At 40.6% G+C, this 23,578-nt stretch overlaps 1 protein-coding gene across 3 annotated transcripts in view; it reads right to left on the reverse strand.

Annotated features, from left to right (window-relative positions):
- ppp2r3a (protein phosphatase 2, regulatory subunit B'', alpha) overlaps positions 1 to 23,578 on the reverse strand; it is an 84,822-nt gene that overhangs the window by 49,363 nt on the left and 11,881 nt on the right. The window contains exon 2 of one of the 3 annotated variants that reach the window (XM_027008602.2): positions 4,185 to 4,265. The exons of 1 other annotated variant lie outside the window; for it this stretch is intronic. The gene's annotated coding sequence lies outside the window, so the exon portion shown is untranslated. Of the gene's footprint in view, positions 1 to 4,184; positions 4,266 to 21,917; positions 21,988 to 23,578 lie in introns of all 3 variants that reach the window. One more of the 3 variants, XM_027008601.2, reaches the window with a different exon arrangement.

Consider the following 23,578-nt stretch of genomic DNA (forward strand, 5'->3'; position numbering starts at 1 on the left):
TAGTTGTCAAAATCTATTACCCAGTTGGATCAATCAGCAAATCTACATGATTCTGAACAAAGTTTGTAGCCATATTACAGGTTTAGCAAACACACACATATACTCACATACAACCACCCACCTACCCTCACATTCACACCCACACACGCCCACACCAGGCATAACAGAGATGATGGCATTCAGTTTGTGTCCTGTGTTATCTTATAAGCTACAGATCCACATCTACTCTACAAGCTACCAGGTCTTCTGCACATCAAAGGCGCCTTATTGACTAAGCCATAAAATCTCACAAAGCCTTTTTTTTAGAGGTTTGGAGAAAAAGAATAGCAAGAACAGAAAGGAGAAATACTGAGAAGGAGAGATACGACCACTATCCTTGGGATCTGGCAACAGACAAAGAGCTCCTTCCTGGCCAACTCACCACAGAAGCTGAGTTAGGATCACTTCTTCAGCAAGTCTTTATTAGCTTTTTCCCCCTTTTCTCTTCTCATCTCATTTACATTTACAGCATTCAGCAGACACTCTTATCCAGTGCAGCTTACAAAAGTGCTTTGTCATTTACTCGTTGAATACGTCCTAGCCAGTAGAGTAAGTTAGAGTCCAATATACCAATGAATACTGTAGAAATACAGGGATCAGTGCTGATGCCTAGAAGTACAAAATACATTAATAACAGCTAACAAGCAACTAGGTTCAGACAACAAGCCTTGAATTTAACAGAATCTAAGGCAAAAGTAAGTAAAGCTAGAGCCTACCTTAACCAACCAGAGGACGATCCATGAGAAAAACCAAAGCACACAACTTTCCAACTTTCTCTGTCTCCTTTCTGTTTCTCTCTACTCTTCCTCTGACTCTCTTGGCTCCTCTAAGAGGATTTACAAGACTAGACAATTAGTCAGTGCCATATGTTTCTAACAGAGGTGCGGGACGCATGGGAAGTGTGTAGCTGCCAGAGCCCAGGTCCAGGCCCGGGCCCAGATTCACACTGCACACTATGGACCTGCTCAAGCACAGGCAGGTCAAATCTTTCCCTCGGCTCAGAACATCAGGAACACTTAAGTCAGGCACAAATGCAGAAAACAAGAAACAGGAGGAGGGCAAAATAAATGGAAGAAAGCCTGGCACCCAGTGGGCAGTAACATGAACCAGGGTGCCCTGCCACCCTGGTGACAAAGGAGTACAGGCGTTAAAATGATGGACAGCCACAGCAGAGCAGCAGACTGATAACACAGGCTGCCAGGAAAGATACATCAGTGTCCATGCTTGGAATGTGAGGCATTGCTGGCTTACTCGGGGCCCACACGCACATGCCCCACTACTCACACCTCTCTCCCACTCACTGCTGTCTTGTCTGGAGGGCCACAGCTCTGGGAGGCTCAGGAAACGGGCCCCCAGGGAGAGAGAGAGGGCCTAGAGAAAGGGTGGATGTGTTGGTGGTTTTTCACTGGATGGAAAAAAACACAGGGCATTTAGAAAGTATTCCAGCCCCCTGAGAACTTTCCATTGACTCAACCCTAAAAAAGAACTGGAGCCTCAGAGGGATTGAAGCCTCTGAGCGCCCATGTTCTGATTTTCTCCAAACACTGCGTCACGCACTGCAGATGTTTCACCTGTGAAATTCAATCAACAACCTTGCAATATTTTCACAGACATCTGCAGGAGTGTTCATTTAAAAACATCACAAAATTGGAAGCTATTGCTGATAGCAATAACTGATTCTCACTGCTTAAATGACAGGCCAGTGGTGGGCAGGCAGGCTACTGTTCCAATAAAGCAGGAAACAGGTCAGCCTTAAACGTCATCTCCATCACACTGAAGATGATACTCACAGATTACTGCTGCAGATGGGAGCGATAGGTTTTAAATACACTGTAAGAAAGGCAAACAATACTCATAGTAAACTGAAGCTGGCTAAATGACGTAAAACTGATACTTTATCTCCATAAAATGTAAACAAAACAGAACAAAACATTTTCTTTGCCACATCTGACACTGTGACCTATTCACACTTAGAAATAACTCATCAAAGGTGACTTAGCACATGCTAAAATATCATAATAAGGACACAAACTGAGTAGAAACTAGCAAGCAATAGCATCAAACAGCAGCATATGTTTCGTGTATGCATTTTGTTGCTCTAATGCTATAGCACCTCATAAACACTGGTCCCACAAAACCACTGTGTGTAAACAAGCACATGGCAGAAAACTTCCTATCAACTTCTGCAGTTTTCCAGTGAGTATGAGAGATGTGCTTGGATTCCCCATGTCTATCCTATGGTATCTTAAACTCATGAATGCAGATTAAACTACCTGAAAAAAGAAAGTTTAAGCACTTAGTCTGACAGGATCTGAAATATTACATCTGAAATGTTACACCAGGACTCAGCAGGAGAGCAGATATTACCACAGCACAGAAACGGTGACCAATCCACTCCCATTCACTCTCCTTCAGTTACTGTCATAACATATATAATATACAGGAACATTTTTTTTTTATGTTTTGTGAAAAATTTACTGTTTTACTGAATTTTTTAAAAGGCCCTTAAAGAGTACCATGTTAATCAGATGCACATGTTGACCCATATGATAGTTAAACTGTAAAACTGAAACCACAGGACCAAAGCAGCCCCCAAAACGGATAACAGCAAATAACTGCCTTTGCAGCAAAAATATTCAACACTGGAGTAAGTTAAAATGATTTATTTTGGAAACTATACATCTAAGCAGATATTAGCCCTGTAATTACTAACTGATTGTAGTCTGTGCTATCCTAAATGCACACAAGCTCCAAGGTTTGTCTAAAATTCCCTATGTGTGGAGTGGGGACTATGAGAGGCCATCCCCCTTTTCAGGCCTGCATGCCTGCATACAGCAGAGATATACATCCAAAACTGCAGCAGCAACACCTACAGGTACCTACCACTATACCAACCACCTGGTGGTGGTTGATATAATGTAGCTTCCCATGTGGGGGCTGGAGTTCAATCTCCCCCCAGGCAAGTGCTCTAATACTATACCGATAAGAGTCCTTGGTTAAGACTCCTAACACTACAGTCACCTACCTCTGTAACATGACGGAAAACTTGTAAATTGCTCTAGAGAAGTGTCTGCCAAATATGAAAAAAATGTATAAGCCTAAAGTGTACAGAAATCTCTGATTTGTACTGTAGGTATGCAGTAAATAGATTTAATCTGATTAAATCACAGCCATGTACATTTTAAGATGCCAGCATACAGAGATAGGGTATGCAAAAAATAATTTGGTATTTGTGAAAGACACTGATAACTTGTAAGTGGGTGGTAGCTACAACAAGTCTTTAAGAGTTAAAAGGCAGGGGGTTTTAAGAACATGGGGACCAGTGGGGTGGTGGAGTTTTTCCATAACCCTCCACTGTATGACACAGCATGATTGGGCAGTCCAGCCAGCCCCCACAGCAGAGGTAAGAGCAGCTCTCATAGACACATGCACACACACAAACACATGTGGGCCATGTATGCTCACACTTGCAAATGGACAGAGCAGCGCAGCTCTTCTGCTCTGTGATGTAACAGGCTCCATTCATATCTTAAGTCCTGTATTTTACATTCAGAGCCACTGGTCCAATCACCAGGCAAAATATCGCCAGCCAACAGGCTACACAGCTGTACAGAGGGCCAGTGATGTAGGCACAAAGCATGCCTACAGCTGATAACAATTCAAAGAACACTGAGTCAGTGTTGTGTACTCTGACATTCTGAAATATGTGAAAATGGAACAGGACATCAAGGGAGTGCAACCACAGAAGCCATTAATTAACTAAAAATCCTGAACACCACACCACCCTTAGGGTCAGAAAGTGTCTTTCAACATTAGAATGTGTTTTGGGGAGGGAATGGTTGAGCACTCATGTTGAAGAGAAGTAAGGGGTTGTATCTCCATTTAAAGACCATGGAGGAATGTTAAGAGTTTAGGGCTGCCAATAACAAAGTATAAGGAGTGGTGACTTGTAATCTAGAATCAGTAATCTAGAATTTGTGGCAATAACTCAGACTCCTCCCCTGTTTATAGCAATTAAGCAGACTCCAGTGCTGTTTATAGAAATTAAGTAGAATCTGACCTGTTAATAGCTATTAGACAGACTCCTATTTATGTTTATAAATCAAACCTTTTCCACCTGTTGCTAATGAAGAATGCACACATACTTTCTTAGAGGTACTCCACTAGTAGATTGGTGAGACTGATGCTGATGTGGAAAGCTGCATCTGGTTCAAGGTCTTCCCCCCCTATTAGGACAGATGGATTCTGTTGAAATTTCCTATCAAGTTGAATTACACATAATACTGTTTTATTCCCAGCAATGTCAAAGCTCTAAATCGAGCTAGAGTTCATGTCTTTTCCAGCACAACCAAACACAAAAACATTTTTTAAAAGCACAGAAGGAAGCATAAGCAGAGACAGCATTTCCCCCAAAGACACAACTCTCAAAGCCCATGAACAATTCACTGATTTTGAATTGTTCCCATAGGACAGGGGTACCATGAGGACACAGTAGCTCTGCCTGAGAACTGTGAATGCTCAGCTGCATTTGAGGCATTCAAGCTGAAGATGGGTATTCTCTTTTTGCTAACAATGTTTTAACGCTGTTATTCTGTTATTTTAAAGGTCCTCTGTAACAAAATTATATGAACAGTGTTTGGTTTGCAGTACATTTGATCTAAATGACGAAGAGTGCCTCATGATGAGCAAAATTTGGCTCTCAAAGAGATAATCAACAATCTCGCATGTTCCTTCTGTGAAATGTGATTGTGTGAGGAGCTCCCATCACACCCATTTGGCTGGCAGCATGCCAAGCAGACAAAAGCTATGCTTTCATTTTTTCAGAACTGTGTGTACTGTAAATATGAAATGGTGTGGACAATAACCATGTAATTGTGGCCTGTAAAGGTGTAACAGTGTGCACATTAAGCATGTAATGGAATAGACAATAACCTTGTAACTGTGGCCTGTAAAGGTGTAACAGTGTGGACATTAAGCATGTAATGGAATAGACAATAACCTTGTAACTGTGGCCTGTAAAGGTATAACAGTGTGGACATTAAGCATGTAATGGTGCAGACAATAAACCCTGTACCAGTGTGGACTGTAAAGGTGTAGCAGGACTATAAAGGTGTAACACATAAAGCATGCAATTATGTGGACAGTAAGGCTGTAACTATGTGCACAGTAAGCCTTAATGTGGATAACAATCTCCGATGAACCCTATCTGGCTCTGTTGTTCTTTCCTCTTTTTTGGGGTCATGTCAAACCAAGCCCCACTCAGTTCAAGTGTGCTATACAGAAAGAGCCTGAGAGTTCAAAGCAGGCCTGTCCAATTCAAACATCTCACTACAATAACTAGAATACCTGAAACCACAGCTACTTCAACACTGCCCAGAGTCATTCAGCTGGTCCATCACTTTTAGTTGGCTTAGCTTATTCCAGAACCAATAGCATCAAACAAGATTTAACATCTGCCCACCCCCAACTCCCCTAAAATAAACAAACAAAAATGTGCCTTTAATCAGAACACCAGGTTAAAATAAATGGTGAACTTTGAATTTGGTGGAAGTGAATTTGGACAAAGTAACACCCCCCACACCCCCCTGTCCAATGAAGTGTATTAAATTATGGTGTGAATTAAACTGTGGCACATCACCAGCATACTGTTTAGGCAGAGGCTCCACACACATGGTTGCAGTTACAAAAGGGAGAGCTCCACATATGCAAAATAGCCTTACTTAATCAGAGAACCAGAAGAAGATGGACTCCAGGGGTCTGCATTCCTGATCAGTGCAGAAAGGTAGTGGCCCAGGTGGGCAAGTGTCTAAATGATTAAAACTGCCAATAATGTTAATACTAGTACAAATCCAAAATTTTACACAGGGAGATTTTCTCACACAAATAATCACTTACACACTCATTTCACCTAATGTTATGATTAACCAACATATGCACAACTCTGCTTAATAGCTTAATCATAAGAATCAGAATAGAATATTTTATTTATAATGAGAGTAGAAATCATTAAGTGTACCTTGCAACTTCATACATTGTCAAGAAATGCGGTATAACCTGGTGCTGTTACAGTGGAGTTTTCTACTATGTTGTTCAGTGTTTACTGTGTACTCACATTTTTTGTCAGTTCCTATTCATGAGTTCGATCTTTAATAGCCTGTTCACCGGTGTGCTTTGACAGTTCAACTCTTGACTAGTTTATAGTTTAAAGGTTACCAGCATTAGACTGTCTGCCTGAATCTAATCTCGATATAAATAAACTTTTTTTTTTTTTTTTTTTTTGCACTTCTAGGCATTAGCATTGATCCCTGTATCTCAACAGTATTCTACTTCAATGGGATCTTGAACTCCAACCTACTCTACTGGCTAGGATACATTCTATGAGTAAATGACAAATCACCTGCTCCTTGTTGCGTGTCATTAGTATGTGTGTATAAAAGTCTGCTCTTTATGTGTGACGGTTAAAGGTGTTTAACCATGATAGCCTGCATGCTACGGCTTCGGTGTTGTGTGTTAATAAATGTATGTCTGTATTTTATGAAACTCGTCCCCGCATCCTGCTCTAACGCCACAACGCGAGAATAAGCACACACATGCAAACAAAAGACAGCAACACACAAAGTGGTAGAGGGGCAAAGAGAAAGAAATAGAGACAGAGGGAGATAGATTTGTCTGCAAAAGACAGAATAGCATGCAGAGAGAAGAATTCCACTGCATCCAGGAGCTCTTCTCGCCATACTCAGCAGTAATCTTGTCAGCCAGCTGACCTGAATTTCCCTTCATGACCCGTTTCATATCTTATTGGAGAGACCCTGCTATACTGTCTCTATTTACATGAATGAAGGCATGGATCTTTTTGTTACTGTAGCCACATATCGCCATTAACAAAGGCGAAAGCACAAATAACACATCACCTTATATCATTATTACTGGGTAATAAGGCTGAGTGGTCTACAGCTCTGCAGTAAATAGGCTAGACAGGCTCTAGTTTAACCTACTCTTAAACAATCTTACCTCTTTTAACACTAGTAAATTCACTTCTATTATTGGCTATGTTCTAAAAGCTCTCAAACTAGCATTTATCAAACTTATGATTAAGAAATGTAACCTCCTTGTGAAATGTCAAACTATAGGCGAATTTCAAATCCTCCCCTTAATTCTTAGGTCACAAAAAAAGGAGATGAACATCTCAACAGCTACATCGAGTTCTGCACAGGAATCTAATAGATTAATTTTTTTAATCAAGTGTGATCACAGTACTGAAATTGCACTAGTAAAAGTGGCAAATCATTAATTACTGGCATCCAAAAAGGGCTGAATCTCCTTACATGATCTCTGCACACCTTTTAACAGTATAGATTTGTCACCCAGAAGGAGGGATATGCCCACTGACACACACACACACACACACACACACACACACACACACACACACACACACACACACACACACACACACACAGCACCTGGTGTGAGTGTTTTATGCTTATTACATTTAGTTTCATATTTGCTCGCCGCTGTGTGCCTTGTTTATTTTCTGATGGAGTATAAAGAGTCTCTGCAACTGCACTCACGTCTCACTCCCTCACTGCCGCCATCACAGATTTTTTTGGACAGTTTTTTTGACACTGTTAGACAGATCAGAAAATAAAATATTTTAGAGAAATAGCACTGTCCTCTTTCAGATTTTATCTGACTGACTGCCATCCATTTGTAAATGTCATTGAGAAAGTCTCCTCATGTACAAAATTAAAATTTGGTGTTCCCTATGGCTCTGTTATAGGACTGCTGTTCTTCACCAGGGGAAAAACTTACATTTTCAGTATATGCATGCAAGCAAGAAAGTCATACAGGCAACAAAAATTGCAGAAAGCCTACACTAACCAAATAAACAGAAACGTAAATGTACAATGTCTCTGTTCAGTCTCGGACACTGAGTTATTTAGTAACAAGTCATTGGCTTCTTTTCCTATGCTGCTGATTCGGAGTGTCAGTGTATAAAGCATATTAGAAAATCCAATGGTAAGAAATTTCTTACTACTTAAACAGAAATATTTTACTTGGTTCAAAAGCTACTAGAAGGAAGCTATCACTGTCACGGAAGGCTCCTCCCCCCACGAGTCACATGGTATGGCCCGCCACGTGCAGAGGCACTCACGTGTATCATTCGTAACCACACCCCCCTGGGATAGCACACACCTGCATGGGGTTTAGTGTTAAGTGCTTGTCTGTATTTAAACCCCTGTCAGTGTGTGCTCCCTTGTTGGTCATTGTCGCTATGTGTGTGTTAATTTTCGATCATTGTAGCCGTAACGTTGCTTTGTGTAGTCCCATATTAATGTGTTTTGTTTAATGTTAAGTGTAGAGTCATGTTTACCATCAGTGTTATGTGTGAGTGCCACCTCTGTCGTATGTGTTTAATGTCAATAAACGTCCTTCACAGTCGAGGGAGTCTGTGCGTCCTGCCCTGCACCCTGTGGCACTCGGGCCAGAAACGTTACAATCAGACTACTTGTTAAATCTCGATTGCTTTGTTTAGATGCAGTGTAGCTGTAAAATGTCAAGGTACAGCCCCTCCTCCCAAACATCTCCCAGTGTGTGTGTGTGTGTGTGTGTGTGTGTGTGTGTGTTCGTCCGGGTGGCCATGCCCTCCCTGTGTTCCACACTGCTCCTTGTTGTGTGTCGTTAGTATGTGTGCATAAAAGTCTGTTGTTTATGTCTGACTGTTGTCACTTTTTGACCCTGATAGCCTGTGAGCTACATCTTATGTGTTATATGTATTAATAAGCGTATGTTTCTATTTTACGTGACTTGTCCCCGCATCCTGCTTTGCCTTCTAAGTGTGACAGAAGCACCGACCGACAAAGGATGCCTGGGAAGGGGAGCAAAAGAAGGATGGGGAAGAAAGGAAGCAAATGCCCTTCCACAATCCGTGCAGTGAGATCCTCCGTCATCCTGGCCTCACTCCATACTCCCACAACATGGGAGAAGACAACTGGTGGATTTTGGGGGGGCCCTGGGTATGGTCCAAGGTCGGACCCTGCAGAGTTCTAAAGACCTCAGCCGCAGTACGGGAGCAATACGTTGAGGATCAGTATTTGGGAGTGGACTCCACTGGGTCCTACGACCCCTACATGGACTATTGTGAGGGTTACGCAGATTATGGAGGGAGGGGGGAGTGCAGCAACGTTAGTCTGCGGTCGGACATGGGGTTCAACTATTTGGAGGATCCGTCAATGGAGGTGGAGGAGATCCTCTATGGGGATCCTCTCACTGACAGTGACATTGAGTCTGCAGTCTCCAGCAGCGACGAGCCTATGGCACCTAAGATACCGCCCAGGAGGTACCGTTCAGGAGCAAGCAAGCCGTCCCATGCATAGAGATGACCTTGTTCAAGGAAGAAACTCCCTCCACTAGGGCACACAGCCCCGGAACTCGTGCACCTGTACCAAAGCCTCATAGAGGCAAGAAAGAAGCCACACCAGTGCCCACCCCAGAGATGGGCAAAGTAGCCGGTGCAACTCCTGAAACGGGGCAGCAAAAGTTACCACACCCCAAATCAGTGAGGGACGATCCCCCATGGGCAGGTTGGACTTCAGCCCAGCCGACGACTGGGAGACAGCCCGGGGCACTTGCCGGCTTGCCTGGACTCTTTACCAATCCTCTATGTAGTTTTGTACCTGTCCCTATCATTGTGTCTGTCCACATCACACGGTCTGTGCCAGTCACTTTGTGCACTTTTGTGTCTGTGTCTGTACCTGTCAGGGTCTCTCCCTGTGTCTGTTGTCGTTCTGGTCCCTGTCCTTCCCCCCTCTGTCCTGCTCGCGCTGGCCTGTGTCGGGTCGCTCGGCCCTCAAGCGTCGCCATTTGGTGTTGGCTTCGGGGGCCGTAGCTCGATAGGCTGGTGCGCCGGGAGTCGCGCCCTTGGGGAGGGGCTCTATCACAGTACGGCCCCGGTACGGGACAATGAGTGAGGCTTAGGTAGACTGAGAAAGACACAGCTGGCCCAGTCATGGCATAACACATTTGCTTGACCCCTCAGTGGACTCTGGATTTCTGCTCCACCCACATCTGTATGCATTTTGTCCATCTGTGTTCAGGCCACACCCCCTGCACCACACAGCTGGATATGTTCGATCCATATGTGTTCAGGCCACAACCTTGCTCTGTATGGACACTCAAAAGCTACTACAAAATCTCCTCAGACAAATCCTATTCTTTTACATTAGACTATGGCAATAAATATTCATGAGAATGAGAATGTATGAGGATACTGTATATGAGGCAGAAAAGGTCAGCCTGTGGTTTTAAAATGCACCAAATTTAATTCAGCTATTGTGTATCACAAAGTCCAGAACTTTATCCAGCTTACATACTAAAACTGTTCCTAGCCACTATGAACTGCTTAGTAGGAGATACTTAATATTTTATAATTTCTGCAAATTTCTTCTTTACAGGCTTATAAGAACCAGCCTAAGCAAAATTAGAGTGACACACAAAGCTACAGGGGGAGGTTGGGCATGGAGCTCCCAGAATGGTCACTTTAAGGGCCAGTGTGGAGTGGACTGGATAGGTGGATGGACATGGCTGTCTCTGTCCATCAGGGTGGGACCTAATGCCAGTTCCATAGGGTTACATGACAAACAGGCATCTCATCAAGATGGCTCTTCTCAACTGAGCATTCAGTCAGCCTGATGGCTCCCAGTCAGATTTAGCTCTCTGACTGCAGGGAAAGCCCACCGTAGGCTGTCACGTCAGGTTTCAGGAAAGGAACATGACCAGCAACTTACAAAAACAGGCCCCTGACCTTTACTCTAACTGCCACTATTCTCAGCGAAACAGTATTGATTACTTCAGTGCTATTTCAGACCAACATATACCTTGTTGCCTTGTACTTTTTTTTAACACAGGCTAAGTGCACTTTAGACAACTAAAATGCCATCCCCAAGCTCAATAAGTGGGAAATGTCTGTTCCAATATCTTCCCTTGTAAGGTCACAATTTAAACATCATACTTTAAACATCATACCAGGAATCATTGTCCTGCTCCAGGGCATCCATGTGGGGCAATGACTGTCTTGGGAGGTAACATCGAGTGCATTATGGACTTCTGCAAGGCCGTGATGGGAAAGGCAGACATACCAGCAGAGCAGGAGACAATAGCTAGGTCTCTAAAACTGGCAATGAGATGCTAGTGTTTACAAACACATCATGGGAACATGAGAGCTTATTAGAGGTTTATTTATTTTGCTTTCTGAGCTGAATGAAAGCACTGAACCTCTATTACTCCTTACTCCTGATGCCCACTGATGTCTCAATGGACCTCCTTTTACTGATGTACGTCAACAGCTAGACAGAAGGTCCTTTTTTCACATAGAAAAGGTCAATTACATATACATTACTTAGGTTACAGCAGTGCAATATAAACATCAGATCTTATCTACACCTTGTGTTATGATGTGAGTTAGCAATACAATGAGCTTTGTGATTATCATCAGCAGATATGCATATCTGCACATTTGTCAGACCCACTACACAGACTCGTTTTTTGATTAGCAAAGACGAGAGCAGTGGTTTCATCAGTATCTGATTTGGTTTTATTTAGTGATATTACATAGAATTAAACAGTTTTCACCACAGGGGCCTTCCTGGCTTGGGCCCACTGAAAAAAGGAACAGTAAAATACACTAAAGTACATGGCTGGATAATTTATCCTCAAATGCAAAGGTTTATCTGTGATCTATTACATAACCTAAAATTAATTATAATGTTTCATTCCTCTTAATTCTAGAACAAATCTCGGCAACTTCATGTGTTAGACTTGTTAACTTATAAAAGCTTCTGTGGTTTGGCTGATTTTTGTAAAAGTTCAGGCTTTAGGTTTGATGACTGATCCTGCTTATGGTTCTCTTTCTCCATCTACACCCTCACAAGTGAATAAAGAGTTCAGGAAACACCTGTCCTCACCCACACTAATAACTCAGACATAAGATTCCTTGTCTTCAGGTAGGTCTGTCTGTCTGTCTGTCTGTCTCTCTGTCTGTCTGTGTGTGTGTGTGTGTGTGTGTGCATGCGTGTGTGTGTGTGTGTGTGTGTGTGTGTGTGTGTGTGTGTGTGTGTGTGTGTGTTTGGATGCACACAGACCAAAATATAATGTTTCATTTATGTAGGGTTATTACAATAACTGAAAGATAGGTCAGGATTTAATGTATTTTTTATTTGATTTGTCCCTCAGTTTCAATTGAACAATCTGTTTTAATTTCTGATTTTCTTTTATTTTGTTTTTGATACACTCAACTTTCAAGTAACAAACCTTTATTTAAGAAAAGATGAAACAATTATATTCAAAAATAATAGTAAATTAACAGTAACTGTATACACTATCAGTAAAGGGTAAAATTAAATTGAATAAACATTTACACCACTACTTATTTCCTTGGCAGATAGCATCAATAATACTACGACTACAACTACTACTTCTACTTATTATAATAATAATAATAATAATAATAATAATAATAATAACAACAATAATACAAAGTAAGCATAAAAAGTAAGCATAAAACCAGTCATATCTATCTCTTTCATACACTTTGTTCACAAATTTTCTTTTTTAACTGAAATGGCCTTTTCTGTTGCTTTGCTGATATCTTGTGTTTTTGCTGATGGGAACATTGTATCAATTTTGACCAAGGGAAAACCCCAAAGTTTTGATACCACGTTATCGTGTGAAGGTCAAAACTGAATGCTAGTTTTACACAATATACAATTTTTACACAAAACCCTACCAATTAAGAGTAGGAAATAATTGGATCACCAGAGTGTGATGTCCATGAGGGAGTAAAGTTGAGTTATATTATTGACTTTTAATAGAAGTGCTGCCTATTTCTTTGCTTAATTTAACACAATCACTGTTTAAATTAATCACTGTTATTTTAATAAAACACCTGCATGATGAAAATGCCAAATGTATCAGTCACTAATATTACATATCAGCAATCAGTTCATAAAAAGTTGTGAATGTGGCCTTTATGGTAAAAAAGGCCATATTTCTCTTTACAGATCAAAGATCCTACACCACAGCTAATGTTAATGTTTTCTGATTTCTACATCTGATAGATCAAAGATCGTTATTTAATTTTGAGTGACACTTACTTGCAAAGGCTCTACACAAAATATTTTTATCAAATGTTTGGGATGATAACCTCCGGTCCAATGGTGTATCCACATCATCAGTACTGATCTGGATGGGAGTGGTTGGACTCACCCCACCATATTAGCAGTGTAATGAGGGCAGGAGCTGTTGGGTATTATTAGGTGCTAATCCTCCACCAGAGTCAAGATACATGTTGGTGCAGCAGTGACAGTATCGCACCAGGCTGGGTATGCAAGACAGCGGTGATCTCTCCAACTCGTCTGACTCCAGACATACCGCCACAGCACGCCAGAGTCTGTACACAGCCCTACAGTCACGTGACACCAACACTGAATCACAACGTCCTAAAACATGCATCTAAATTTCCGTAAACAAAAACATGAATGTGGCTAATAATGGTAAAATGGCGCGGGAAATTAGTCAACATAATTTACAGAATTCCAATGTAATGCTAATATGCCAATTTTTTGTTTTGTTTTTATTAATCATTGTATCATGTAGAATTCCATTACTGAACTGTAAATATAGGTGAAGTATTCCATTATTGTACGGTAAATCATAACCTAGAGGGTACATAAAGCTGGAGGTGTATAGAATCATCATCCACAAACCATATCATCTTGGCAATACAAATGTTGTAGAGTCCTGTGGAAATGAGAGCACTGGACAAGGATCACGTCCTAAACATGCAAGTGGTAGTCTTGACCCTCTACTGGCACCAAAAATGGATCTTGCTGTCAAACCCTCCCTGATCCATTAGACTAAACCATACAGTCCGCAAGCTTAGACAAAGCTTCCATTCCACATGACAATGTGGTGCTATTCTGGGGTTAACACGATTTCAAAGTTTGAATTTAATGCCTTTGGACTGCAGCACGAGAAGGTAGATAGTTGTTGGCAAATGCAAGGCTGTAGTCTTTAATAAGACAGGACAATAATGAAGGAGTGTCACAAACAGTATAGGAGCAGTGTGTAAGGGGCCTGTAGTGAACAATGCATGTATATGTGCATGCACAAGGAATAACTTGAACATACAGCCCTGATGACATTGTGATGATACAATATGACTGACAGCATGCAAGACCGCTATAGGGGCCAATGGCAATCCAAAAATAATTTGATGAAGAAAAACACTTTTTAAATTGATTTGTAATTTCACTTTTATAGCCCTACCTTTGTATCCAGCTGTGGAATTAAAACTGCAGTTTCAGATTCCTTTCAGGCTATGCAAATTGAAAGTGATATGAGCTTGTTTTTGTGACCCGTGTTATAACGTTAAGAGAAAAGAGTCTGAAGTCCATCACCTGATTTTCATTAAAGCTGAGATACACAGGAATGTGAAGTTTTTTTTTTTTCAAAAGCAGTGTTCTGTGAAATAGCTGAGTGAATGCAGCTGGCAGGTAAAGCAATTTTCTTACTGGTTTCAGTGGAGTTTATTATCTCAGCCATTTCTGAAAGTGGTGGGGACACGTCCCCAGTATCCCCAGCATACATTTTACCTATCTATGTCCCAATGACTGGGTACATTACTTTCCACTGGACTCTAGGCATTTTCAGAATCTAAGAGGATCTAAAATAGGAAACCATCACCTATTGACACCTGCTCAATGTCAGACATAGCTAACAAGGGCTGAAACAATATGCAGCACCCAAAATAACTGTCTGGTCAACCATTCACTTTCTCCCTTCACTCACTGTGGGGCTGTTTTTTTTCTTCAGACAATTACAGTACTTCATGGTGGGTTTTCTTATAATCAGACACTGCTAATTGCTAAAGCCTTCATGCAAAAGCGATCTGTGTTAAACCATGAACCCTGTGGTTTGGTAACTATTCGAAGAGACTCGAGTAAGGAAACCTGAGCAGTGCAGAAGGTTGTTGGGCTGCAGTTTAGCTTCCTGTAGTGGGGAACTGCTGTGAATTGTGTGTGGTGTGGTGTTTTTTTTGTGTGTGTGTGTGTGTGAGTGTGTGTGTGTGTGTGTGTGTGTGTGTGTTTAAGTGAGTATGTCCTGTCTTTGCTGAGCCAAGTCTTCCATATCTACTAAGAGCTAAGGACCCTTCTAAAGTTGCTGCTCATTAATTTGTCAGTGGAGAACAATTAGCATATGCAAACAGCTAGTACAGGCAAATAACATCATGCTTTCTACTCCTTGCAAGCTTTGGCTATGGTTGGCATTTCATAAGAGAATATATAGATTTCTTTAATTAGGGATGCATCAGGCAGCACATAAATGCAGTGGGGCTCCAGTAAAAGGGTCTGCTCCATGCAGGAGCTGGTGTTGTATGTCATGCAGGAGCCAATGTAGTATGTCATATAGGAACCAGAGTTATATATAAATGTGTTTTATTATGAAACCTGACACTTTCTGATTGGCCAACACTCCTCTTATATGAAATGGATGCTGGCTGTGTGGTTTGGAGCTACAGTTTACAAGCTTGTTTGTAGAGAGGACAGTACATTTAGCATCCAAGAGAGTAAAACCAGAGAGGGTTGATTTACAGTGGACACTTCTAAAAACAGCGAATGAAGTCCACGTACTCATGAAATGTTCTGGCTCTGGTGTGCTACAGGAAGGAAAATGCTAAATTGTGCAAGGCCTTTAACTGAGATATACAGTTATAAACTGTTAAAAATTTAAAAATTTTAAAAATTATCAATTGGGGTCTCCATGGTTTGATCTGCTTTTGCTGTCTGGAAACTAATTGTGGACATTCAAGTTAGTAGATACTGAATTCGTGAATGCCAGATATTAACCTCAAAGTACAGAAGTAGAAACAGGTACTAAGCAACTGCTTTCTAATAGTCAGCTCCTATTAAATTCATTGTTCTTCACTAATCCTTAACTGTTCCCTTATCAACACTGTAAACACACTCCTCAGCCACCTTGCAAAGCAGGCTAGTAGGCTTGTAATTCTCACTGGCCCCTCATTCAACATACTGTTTATATTTTATAATTAGATTCTGGGGTCTGGCCAGCATGATGGTCAAGCTGCCTAAGCTGTTCAGCAGAGACAAAGTGGTTTCAGCAGTTCAAACCACTGTCCACTCTGAGAGGAACTCACGGTTTAACATGGCTCTCATAAACAAGGCCTGCAGTGAAGACCACCTGCCCCCTGCTTAATCTGGCAAACCACATGTGACACTTCATGTGACACAGTACTGTGAAACCCACGCTAGTCGACAGGAGCCCCAAGACACTGAAACATGTCTGGATGGGTTGAATTTCCACCCTGCACAGCTATTTAAGCTGAGAGTGAAAATCAAGTCAAACCCACTTGTGACACTAATGAAAGCAGAATACCAAAAGAACTTTGTCCTATCTGTGAAATTCGGCATGGACCAAATAAAAAACTGAAAAATCATTACATGTACAAACCCATAGCAAAAGTAAAAACTTAAAGGCTATGACAATACACTAAAATATTCAAGCGCACGCAACTAGTGCAATCAACCGGACATCAGAAGCTACTCATCTCACTGCAGCATGCAAGATCTGCAGGGCTAAGCAGAAGTGAAACTTCTTAGACTTTTATTCAAACACATCTGGAAGGGGAACATATCAGTGAGCAATGTAACAACTGAAAGAGCTGGAATCAAGCAGAGAGATGCAAAATACACATGCATACACAAAGCATGCGCAACAGGCACATAGTATGTGCAAAATGAGGTTTATAAACCTGATAGATCCAGTTGCCACATCTTATTCTCAGCTCTCAGTCTCACTCTCAGTGTTTCTCTGCAGCCACAGAAATGCAGTGCTGTGTTACTCAGCAATTAAAAAGAGCAGTGATGGAGTGAGGAGGGTAACAACAGAGAGATGCATCCAAATGCTCTCACTCAGAGTGATTGCACATGGACAAACATCATGATGCATCTTCTCTAACATAAACAGCAATAATTGTGTGTGCAATGGTTACATAAAGCCATTAAATGTGACAACTCCAGCTGTCTCGCTTAGATATCATTTTCTTCCATGTAGGCTCGGAAGGGACACAGCTCAGCCAAGCCTCTTATGGGCTACTCATGGACCAGGACAAGACATGGTTTTATAGTAATTCATGGGAGTGTAGACAGTCTTAATTTTTACACAGTGCCCCTTCCATGATGTATGGATTGCACAATGACACAATGGTCTTGGTTTCATCAAAATAGTAAAGTAACTAATTCAATAATTGAAATTTGTTCATTCCATTTCCGTCAGCTATGATTAGACAAATAAACATGTCATGTGAAAAATGCTTCCAATATATTAGTTTTATAAATTATTAGTGTTGTTATAAGTTATTAGTGTTGGGCAGGTTTGACTATTTCTTTTGTTTCAGCTAATGACATTTTTCTCCGCAAACACAAACACAATGCAAATCCTGTCTCTGTAAATAGCTATTTATAGTGGCTACCTTACATATGGGAGAAAAACAACTCACACAAAAATGCAGGACAGAGAAATTTTACAAGAAAGCCTTGATTGCAACATTTCTTGTCCAAAACCCATCTTGTAGTTGTATATGAGACTAAAAGATGTTTTCATGCTCAGTCCACTTGTACCACGAGTCACACACACACACACACACACACACACACACACACACACACATATATATATATATATATATATATATATATATATAATTAAATAAAAAATCTAGTGTATACACATACCAATAAACTTGAAGGAAGCATTAGAAACCTAAATCAAATCAATATCAATAGTCAACAATGATTTTGCTTCCTGTAGAAAAATACCTTTTTTTTCTCTATAACCAATAGTTTTTTGTTTATTCTGTTTTGTTTTGTTACATTATAATCACGTTATTATGTGTAGTAGGGAAAAGTGGACCCCCTCTATGTTTGCAGACTATTTCTGGGCACGAAAGAGAGATGCTTCTGAGGCAAAATATAGGCAAAAATCAAGTAAATTTCCTCCACTAATAATCCACTTCTATACTCAGTTTCCATGGCCGACCACTGACTTTCTGTCCTCAGCATCCTCAACATGTGGAAACACCTTTTTGTCTTGGGTGTTGTGTTGCTTTACTCAATCTTGCCATGATCTAACATTTCAGGGTTAAACTGCTACAATGTACAACAGACTTGTTTTGTTGGTATGGCTGTCCCTCACCCAGCTTTACTTCTACAAAACTGCTTCTGTTTCAATTAGATCAGTCAGTTTAGGTCAATCTGCACACAATGCCATGCTAGCAACTGGTTGTAAGCACTGAGCTATATGCCCACTAATACTGGAGGTATTTTTTATCTTATTATTTAATTTTTTATGTGTTATATTCATACATCCATATATCCATACTTTTCCTGAGAAACTGTTTACTCTCACTGCAAATGTGCTTAGGTCTTATGAACATTTTCATAACCGTGTTTTACCTTTTCAGAGAACTGACCTACTGTTAAGACAACAAATTCCTATTGTGCTGGCTAATTTTGTACTTAAACATTTCCGAATCCTCCAGGATGATACAGAGACCACACCTATTTTTAAGGATCCTCCACTAATCTACAGTCAAGGCAAAAACATCAAAGCCATTCTCGTCAAGAATGAGATAAATAAACATTCAGATAATAACTGTGGTACTGTGGCCTGTAACTGCTCCAGATGTGCTACATGTAAATTTATTAACACAACCTCTAAAATAACTAATACAAAAAGATCAATTGTTCTCACCCATTGCATGACTGTTGGACTTATCTATCATATTACTTAGAAGAAATGCAATCAGAAAACAAGATAAGTCTTAGTGATAATTTTGTTGAATGCCTTTGGACTATCAGATTTAAGGATTTGTCATGTCCAGTGAGAAGGAATTTTAATATTAATGGGTACTAATTAATGCTAATGGGCATTAATAACATATGTTAATAACATATCTCTTTGTATTGCCAGTCATTGCTATGGCAGCAAATAATTTAGGAAACTCAAAGACAAAGAACTGTTCTACACTCTCTGAACTTTAAAATCGTGGAATGTAATGTAATGTTATGTTATGTTATGATGTACATTTTCTAATATAAACTCATTCCTGCTCCTGGAATTTCAGAGGCACTTTGTTTGCACATCTGATAAAGGACCTCTGCCTGAAACACCTGGTTTGTCTGGAAAGCCTTGTGTATTTCACGTGTGTATTTTACTATAGTACACTGCTATTACTCAACTGGAATATTCTTTGGATATATATGTTCTCTGTAGACTTTGTGTTCTTCACTACAATTTTGAATAGAGCAAGAGAAAGAGAGAGAGAGAGAGAGAGAGAGAGAGAGAGAGAGAGAGAGATTCTTCTGGACTAAGATAGATATTGTCATTTCTGGTATCTGTTTGAGCCACTCCATCTTAGGGTTTACAGCCCAACTTGCCCCTATCACCACTGGAACAACCTTGGTGTTAACCTTCCACATTTTCACTGTGTCCTTTTTCAGTTCAGGGTCTTTCCATTTTCTTTCCATTGGAAGTTTCTATCACCTGGGATTGTCACATCTATTACCATTGCTATTTTCCACATTATATGTTCTATCACAATATCTGAATCCTTCGCCACTACATGTTTATCTGTCTGGATCTAGAGGTCCCATGGGATCTTAGCCTTATTTTCTGCCACTCTCTATGGATCCTCCCTTTTGGACTTGTGGTATCTAGGTCATATTCCTTGCATATGTTCTTATATATGATCCCTGCCACTTGGGTGTGTCTCTTAATGTATGCTTTCCTGCCAGCATCTTGCATCCTACTATTAGATGCTGGATTGTCTCAGAAGCTCATTTTCAGTCTGCATCTTGGGTCTTAGCTGGTGTAACACACCCCAGCTTTGATTGACATAGTGCTTAGTGATTGACCTTGTGCTGCCATGACTACTTCAGTCCTACCTTTTCCAGCCATTTGTAGGATTATCTTGTGTTATCCACATTCGTTGCTTACATCTTTTTGAGGCACTCTCTCATCAGCCCTTCCATTATTTGGATGTTTCATATCTCATCCTGGACAGTGTAGCTCACCCTTTGTAGGCCTGTTCATCCTACCTTCCAGATGGCATACAGCCTATAGATGCTGGATCTCAGGTGAAATGCCCTGTGCATTATGAGAAGCTTTCTGGTTTTCATGTCAGCAGCTACTCTTGGCCGGCTTGTTGTGCCTGCTGGGTATATGATGTCTCACAGAGAGAGAGATATATATATATATATATGAGAGAGAGAGAGAGAGAGAGAGAGAGAGGTAAAAAAAATATTTCTATAAAAAGATTTTATAAAATCTTTATAAAGGCTTTCCTTCAATAAAAAACACTTTGATGGGAACAGAGCTGCAGCTGGGGGCGGAAAACGCTGCAGCGCTAAGAAAAACTAAGCCCAGTAAAACCTCTAATGATTTCTTTTACAGAATGATGGTTCTGTTGTCTCATACAGGGACTGTTTTGATTATGACAATCATGTAAAATATAAAATCATTAAGAGCATTCATTCACACTAATTGCGTTGTTAAGACAATAATTGTGGTGTGTAAGTGCAGGGTGCTGATTACTAATTGTAGGAAAAGGGTGGCGCAGAGAAGGTAACAGGAGAGGGCATATGGATAAATCATTTTCTGAGTACATGCACACAGAACACAAAATGGCCAGTGCTGCAGATGAAAGGGGCTGACTCAGGCAAACACTAGTGAAAAGACAAGCGGTTACTCACCACTATACATCATTTCCATTTGGAATTATAGAGTCCAGCTGTGTCTGCAAGCCATAACAGGCCTTATTAATGACACAGAGACTACTCTCATAAAGCAACAAAATGTTTAAAAAAGGGACCAATAAAATAGGTTAAAATTAGGTACAATGCTGTCCCCATTTTATCGTCACAAGATTGATCTCCATTGTTTCACAGTGAATATCTGTGAATAGGCACGTCTTACCATGGACAAAGCACCATATTATGTTCCTGGGTTTTAGTGTTCCTGAGCTCTGACTCCCCTCATGGTGTGCATATATGCGTGGGGGAGGTTTTTTTGCCCTGTTTAAAGGGATCCCTTCTGAAAAAGGAGTGGTGGATAAGTTTCCCATAAGGAGGAATATTCCATGGGCTGAATCACAGAATCGCTGAGAGACTTCTCCCCGGGCACTACCTCACTCTATAAGAATGTCTCGGGAGGGCCATACCGAGGCTGAGGTGTTTGTCTGTTCCATCGCTGGAGTGTGTGTTACTCCCACATAGGTCTTTCTAGAATGGCTCCATGCAAGGTGGGGCCAACACACCACACACCAGCCTTCTCTGATTTATGCATTTTAAGTGAGCTGTTCTTTTATCCCCCCCAGGGAGTTGCACTCTAAACTTGGCTGAGTTATCTTTAGGGCAAAAGTAAACAGTTGAGAAGTACGTGTTTAGGCTTTTCGTTACAGGCATACCTTAGGTCTGTGCCAGGTTTACAGACTCTTGACCACCATGCTTCATCCAGCTCAAGGTAAAGTGAAGGAATTAAAAAAACCTCTATAATCAATTGGCACAGGTGTACACTACAGTTCTTTTGGGGCTGAGTCATTTGGAGGTAGTGCTTCAGTGCATTTCACTGTTGTGTAGGAATTTTTCACTCACACTCAGGTAGAGAGGTACCTGAGTGTGAGTATTATAGGATTAACCTTGCCTGCTTTAAATTAAGAGAAGAGACCAAGTCAGCTGTATCAATAACCAATCGTGTGGGTGCTGCTGCCAGTCTTGTGCTCACTGCTAAGCTGCGTTGCTTACCTGGGTGGAGGCAGATTTGCTACAACTCCAGGTCACAGCTCTACAAGTTCATGGAAAGTCTTGCTTCCTCCTGTGCAAAGTCACAGCAAGGGCAAATTTTCAAAAAAGAAGACACAACTGAAAAGCTACAGTGCACATCCATTTTGTTATTGTGCTGTGTTCATTTTTTATTGAACTGTTATAATGGCTTATACTGAAGTGCAATATGACACCGTAGGGCACCAGGGCTCTCCTGCTATGTACTATATGGAAAAAAAAACTCTATAATGATTCACTGTAATGAGCCAGCTATGTAATCATCTGAACAGCAGCCCAAGAATAACTTCAATAAGTCCTACCACAATAATAAGCTCCAGTTACTGAGCGCATGGAAACTGTAAGCTTGGCGCATAATGATGATGGCAGACCTGTTTTTTGTATCTGGTTTTGCTTTGAAGCTGGTCTATGCCACAAATAACCTTAAGCAAATAATATGGAATTTAAATTTTAATGACAAGCACAAAAATGGTCTTATATGTTTGATGGGTCATGGTGGTACTGCATTTTGAAGAAGATTTTTCCTTGTGGTTATTTAGAAACCACAGACTCGGATGCATGTGTTAAACTTTCTACTGTTGGCATTTCAGAGATTTATTACAGGCAAAGCAATCTTGTCTTGCTGAATCTAAGTACAGGTTACATTATTAACTGAGGCATTAACACACTGAGAGGTGATTTAAGATTGTTAGAACTGCCAGATCATTGCACCTTTCTTGAAATATAGACTGGATACATGTAACATCACAAGACTAGTGGGATAACTAATCTTTTTGCAAGCCTGTACTGTACACAGATGAAATAGCTATGCTGGCCTTGTGTACACGTCAATGATACATTTACTACAGGTCATATTGACCTCCCAAAATTCACTAGGTACAGTCTAAAATAGCAACAACCTCCCACCACAATAACCCAAAGGACTGAATCCCTTGAGTCAGGACCAATAGCCACTCAAATAGAAGCAAGACTTCCAAATGTTTTAATGTTAAATGCTTATTGTTCTTGGCAGCAATCCATTGCCTTCTTTATAACTCACAGACTGATTGAACTTCTTTAGGCCTAAAGCATTTAATGGAACAAAAGTAACTAGCAAGGGTCAAATTTGGCACATGGTCTGCTGGCCACACAAAGCCAAGCCAGAGCAGGCCTAAGTGCGAAGAGGCCTGAAATATGTTTGACAAATATGTTTGACATATTTGAGCATGGTTGAATCTCAGTTTCACCAATGTTTACTGATCACAGCATCAGAATAAACATACTATTTAATATGCTGCTGATCTACTGACCTTGAAGTAACTGGGCCTATTTATATTTGTATTTTTGGAGCTCAGTGCCATGTAAATATAATCCTGCTCCATATTAAGATTCTATGGCATAAAACCAAGTTAGGCTACAAACATTTTATGATGGATCCTAACACAGTGCAGCCAGTGGTGACAAAGCAGTACGTTTTTAAAAGAAAAACATTACTCACTACCATCCTTACCAGTCATCTACAGAACACTGATTTTCAAATAAAACATACTTTCCATGCAAAATGCTTGCTTATGATGTGTCAAACTGGTATAACAAATTAAAAGCATACATGGTGGCCAAATATCCATCTCATTTAAATATTGAGA

Source organism: Electrophorus electricus, chromosome 15 (assembly GCF_013358815.1).
Source record: "Electrophorus electricus isolate fEleEle1 chromosome 15, fEleEle1.pri, whole genome shotgun sequence".
Taxonomy (NCBI): domain Eukaryota; kingdom Metazoa; phylum Chordata; class Actinopteri; order Gymnotiformes; family Gymnotidae; genus Electrophorus; species Electrophorus electricus.